The sequence below is a fragment of the Lactuca saligna genome, chromosome 4 (genome assembly GCF_052625555.1).
Source record: "Lactuca saligna cultivar CGN05327 chromosome 4, ASM5262555v1, whole genome shotgun sequence".
NCBI lineage: Eukaryota > Viridiplantae > Streptophyta > Magnoliopsida > Asterales > Asteraceae > Lactuca > Lactuca saligna.
The window spans coordinates 316,816,959-316,822,939 of record NC_136420.1 but is presented as its reverse complement, the minus strand read 5'-3'; the positions used below and the strand labels follow the sequence as shown (position 1 = coordinate 316,822,939).

Here is a 5,981-nt window from a genome sequence, read left to right as displayed (position 1 = left end):
GTCCTCTATCACAGAGTGTTATTGTTTGTGCGTCATTAAGGGGCTGTTTTCTAGTAGTGCCGGTTTTGTTTAGTAGAACCGCATCCTAATTTTTTTTATGGGCTGGTTTTGTGCGTTATGATCCCCTTATATGTACCATTTTTATGATCAACCGAGTTATTTAATTGATTTGATCAGGTCCTATGAACTTTTTTGTAGTAGTGGTCATTCCACCCACGTACCCATGTACCGACACACCCAAACCTACCCCGACACCTACAAGTATATGTAGATATATATTCCCACACCAACACCAACGAGCTCTACATCAAAGTCGACGCCCAACACATTCGTCCAACCCCACACCCACATGTCAACCCCTACCCCTACACTCATACGCATCCGCACTCTACCCCACTCCATCGTACCCTATGCCCACACACTTTCAAATTTTATCATGATTAATAAAAAGAAGTTATAAACAAAAAGACATTTTTGTAATGTTACATAATTTAGTTTTCTAATTATTTGACAATTTTGTGGGCTAAACCCAAACCATCACATAACCAAACCCATAATAGATTCTAATTTCTTCACATTCGAATTCGATCATATTTCAATTCCCTTGACCGATCCAATTCATTTCAAAAACATTATGTGAACTAAAGGCCCCTAAAGTTTCCTAACATGTCGCAAAGAGAAAAGATACTCAATGACATTCATGAAGAAATAGGTTTGATATATAGTTAACTCTTGATATTCGTTAATCCAATGTTGTTCGGTCTCCCGTGCATCAGAAATGGAATTTATTGATTTTCAGCCATGGACTCATTAGCAATGTCTTGTAGTTGCAACGCAAATTCTAGTCCCCATACGACATCCTCCATAGTGGGTCGTTCAGAACCCTCCTCATGCAAGCAACTGTTTGCCACCTCACCAAACTTCCGTAAACACTCCGGTGCAATCTCACCACTTAGCTTTGGATCAATAATTTCATGCAAGGTTCCCCTTCGATAGCAAGACTTGCCCCATGTTACCAAGCTCACTTGTTCGTCACTCAGTCGTCGAAGTATAACAGGTCTTGAACACAACACTTCAAGCAAAACCACTCCAAAAGAGTACACATCAGACTTGTCCGTAAGTTGTTTGGTTTTGCAATATTCGGGATCTATATACCCAAGACTACCCTTCACCAATGTGCTAACATGTGTCTTCAAAGGATCTTTAGACCCGAGTTTTGACAAACCAAAATCAGACAACTTAGCTACCCATTTTGCATCCAGTAAAATATTCGTAGACTTGACATCCCTGTGAATTATTCTTCGCTTTCCACATGTGTGGAGATAATGCAACCCTTTAGCTGCGCCAATGCAAATACTAAGACGTGTTTTCCATGACAAAGGAGGGTTGTTTGTGTTGTAAATATGTTCCTGTAGAGTACCCTGAGCCATGTACTCATACACCAGTATCATCTCTCCATTCTCATCACAGTACCCTATTAGGGATACTAGATGGACATGTCGTAGTTTAGACAACATCGCTATTTCTGTTTGGAATTCATGAAAACCTTGACTGGATGATTTGTTGAGCCGTTTAATTGCTACAGTGTTTCTAGTCTTCTCCATATACCCTTTATATACTTTTCCAAACCCTCCGTTGCCTATGACACAATTTTCATTAAATTCATCCGTAGCAAATTTCACCTCTTTGAGTGTATAACTATGGCAGCGATCTGATGGAAGTAATGAGCGGAAAGACTTTGAAGTTACTCTCGGTGATGATTTGCCCATGGTTCGCCTTCGATAACATAAAACCATAAGAACTAGAAGAGAAAACAAGACTAATCCTCCCCCAACACATCCAAGTATCACGCCATATGGAGTTTTCTTCTTCTTCTTTTTCTCTTTTATAGGATATGTAAGCCTTGATGGTGGGGTGGTACAACTACGTTCTGGATTGGGGCTAGAAAGATTACCAGTCATGTTCAACTTGAAGACTTCCAAACCATTTAAATAACCATCAAGATATTGTCCGTAGAAAGGATGCAATGCGAGCCACAAATCTTGTTTGTTTCCTTTGCCATCTGGGTCTGCTACATAAACACCGTAATCCTTGTATACCGGACACCCGCTACCTTGAGTCCAAAAGAATGGATCAGCGTCATGCTCAGCAGTTTGATTATTAATGAAGATCTTAAACACCATCTGAAATTTTTTCGTATATTGTGGTATAATGTTGCAAAAATGGAGCCTGAGCAAGTAATAGAACCCAGAATCAACCGGAAGCGCCCAGGTTAGGTTGTAGTGCTGAGAAAGTGGGCCCATACTCCTTTGGATTTGATAAACAAGCTCAGGTGCTGTATAATTGGGTGTGTTGGTGGTGTACACGATTGAAGTGTTCATAGCCCAAGTTATTCCAACCGAGGCGGCGAATATGTAATTGTCGTCTCCATCCCATGATCGATACAGACCGGTATCATCCTTACTTGATATTTGTCCCCCTCCGACGTTTAGACGATAAATAGTTTCAAGAGCCGTGTACTTATCAATAAAGGGTCCTGAAAGTTGACCAACGTATTTAAATTTTTCTGCATTAAAATGAAGATTTTCGGGCATAGAAACTATTTCAATACCATTGATGAATGCATAAGAGTTGGGTGAGGGTGTAAACGTAACGTTTAGGAATTGGGTATCTTTTACATTCATGATAAATTCTTTAAAAAAGCTAGAAACTTTGGGACGTGGTTGAGAGAGAAAGCAGGAGGTTAGGGAAGCACTGAAGTTGGTCAAGAGAGAGTAGCCATTGGATGATACCGAGAAGAAAGATTGGTTTGCCTTGAGGTCAGAGTAGGTGGCGGGGTAGAAATAGAGGCGGAGGAATTTGGGTCCCTGGGAGACCGGAAACGTGTAGGTGAATGAAGTAGTGTTGAAGATACGAGCGGTGGTGTAAAGGGTTTCAGGTGGTGGAGGACATTGGGCGGTGGGGGTGGATAAAAAGGATGTGACGGGGCTGTTGGAAGGCAGGAATTCAGAATGTTCATCGCCATCCCATCGCCGGGAAAAACTTGTGGTGGTGGAGGATGCACCACAGTCTAAGAGCAAGTGGTCGGTGGCCTTGTAAGGTTGAGCAGTGGCGGTGGTGGTGGAGAAGAGGAGCAAAGAAAAGAGTAGCAAAGTGAAGGTGAACATCGTGTGGTATATATATAGCTTAGCTTAAACAAGAATATTACTCGTCGCTATATATAGTAGTCTCACCAGCATAACTATTGTTCTGTTTCAACTTTCAATGGTAGACTTGCATATCGAATTTGTTAAGGCCTTGTAGAAGCTTAACAGGATAATTACTTTTTAATTAAATATTCACACACTACCTTTTTTATCGACTGTTCCCGCACATATATTGGCTTTTATCTTTCTCTTATTCTCTCGTCAGAACACCTAGCCGCAAACACTTTTCGACTTACTTACAACGTTCAAACTATTATTTGTATACACATACAAAGTACCGATCCAATTTTTTAAACCAAAAAGCCTTTGTTGCAAAAGCACTCTCCAATTAAAGACTTTACACCCACCTAGAGCATTGATTTGTCTCCACTATAACAATGGGAAAGTGACATGCTTAGTTGACAATTTCGGTAGAAAAGTTATATGGGTTTTCTTTTTTAACGAAAGTTCGAACAAAAAAAATTAGATATCATATAAATTTTGTAAGTCTAAACTACAAAAAGAATTAGATATCGTATAAATTTTGTAATAAATCTAAACTTTAAGTGATAGTTATATCTCCATCAAGTAATAGCTTATTGTTTGAAAGCTATTAAGACATCCACAATATTGAATTCTATAGAGTTTATAAAACATCCACAATATTGAATTCTATAAAGTTTAATAGATTGTTATATTATTTTTTTATATTTCATATAACTCTATCAGTTTTTCTTAAAATGTATTGAACTGTACAAAGTTTAATAGATGTTTATAAAAACTAATTTATAGTATATATTTAAGATTAGAAAAATTTCTTGCTACCTACCCTTCATCCACTTCTGTTTGACTAGATTATCTATTTATGATATTCGACTATATTACGTGAAACTATATTTTATCTCATTAAAACAAAATAAAATGAACATTTTCCATGGTTGTTAATCCGTAGTTATAATTTAGTCACGAGCCATTATGCTATAGCTATTTTTCCGTAGCAATTCCGTAGCTATCCGCCTATAGTTACGGAATAGCTACGGATTGTACTGTAAGTTTTCTAATAGTGGCAACATTGCCCGATCTTATCCAACTTTGCAATGGTGTTCAATTCAAAGTTGGAGTGCCAAAAATAAGACTTAATAAAAATACAATCTTACTATTTGTTTTTTTTTTGTATATAACGTCACAAAATTTAAGAACAAAAATTTCATTTTTTATAATAATAAAACTATCATCCAAAACGTTTTCGTAAAAAGCATAATGAAATAAGAGTATGTCAATAATCATCCGATTACATCCGAGTCAGATAAAATGTGAAACAATAAGGTGTGTCCGATGTGATCATCCCAAAGCTTTTCACCTTTCGTTCTAGAAGTACCTATGTTGGGTCATATTTAAGTGGTTTATATTGGGCTTATAAGTTATTATTGTATTTGGGCTTAGAATTGCATATTGTTAGTGGGCTATTGATGTTCTTGGTTATGGAGACCGAAATCACAATTAGGTTTGGGCTTTTATTGAAACGACCCAAAAATACGACCCAAAAATTTCGTTTTTCGATATAATCAAAACCATAATCAGAGTGTCATATAATAAAACCATTGATATGTGCATATTTAGTGTGTATTAAGTGTAGTTTATTATTCATATATTAGCTAAATTGTTGCATATTATGGACAAAAGGTACTTAAAAGTGTTAAATTATGTTTTTCAGTCCGAAGGTGAAGCTTGGAAGCGAAAGGAAGCAAGAGAAGCGGTTGGGAGCTCAAGAGTGGAAAGAAGAAAGAAAACACCCATAAAAGGCTTCTACTCGTCGAGTTGACCCTTGACTCGACGAGTCCGGTCGCGGAATCAGGAAGATAAGCATTCGGAAGTCAAGATAGTTATCGGATTACGACTAATGTGAGAGGGACTCGACGAGTCGGAACGCATATATAAATATAACTCTACAATTCGAGAAGAGAGATTTCTGGGAAGTTTCAGAAGTGCTTAGCTGCGAATAAGAAGCCAGAAGAACCCTAGAAGTCGACCAAAGAAGCTAGAATCCAATCCCGGGAGTAATTAAGGCGTAATTTCATCATTCTACTTAATTCTTTTGTTTTGTCAACATGATTAAGCAACTTGAACTTATTTGTTTGTTGTTATTTACCTTAGTTATGAACTAATTTCTTTAGACTTCTGTTTGGGGATACAAAGTTGACAATATGTTTTGATTGATTGGTAGGATTAATTCCAAGTTGGTGATTAATTGTTATTTTAGCTTGCTAAAGAACCTTGTGTATGAATGATAATTAATTTTCTGTTAATAGGAAGACAATTGATTAGCATGAACATCTATTGATTATCAACCTCATATGATATGTGACCACTATACCATATGTCTAGAATTAATGAACATGAAACTAGGATTAATAAGGAAATTGAGTAAATTCGTGTGCAAGCTTGTGAGATGACCATCAAACAAGAGGTTAATTAAGAATAACGAATTAATTAGCTATTGCAAGTCTAACTTAACCCGAATAATTAATCTGGTAAATATAATTAAATTAAGCAATTGGCCACTGTTTGAATTAGTTTATTTGCTAAGGATTAGGGTAGTGAACACAAACCTAATCACTTGAATCGTTAACCAACGAAAGAATTAATCCATTGCACTATTACCTTAAAATCAACCATAAAGTTAACCGAGTTGAACTAAACAGAAGTTTCTTTCCCATTATTGAATCTAGTTAATTTGTTCTTTTCTAGTTTTGCATTAGTTTTAGTTAGTAAGTTTCTAGTCTTGTAAAACTAGAG

The 5,981-nt window shown here is 36.7% G+C and overlaps 1 pseudogene; it reads right to left on the bottom strand.

Annotated features, from left to right (window-relative positions):
• Window positions 1-697: 697 nt before the first annotated feature.
• On the bottom strand, window positions 698-3,167 carry LOC145039667 (receptor-like protein kinase FERONIA pseudogene; annotated as a pseudogene).
• Window positions 3,168-5,981: the final 2,814 nt, after the last annotated feature.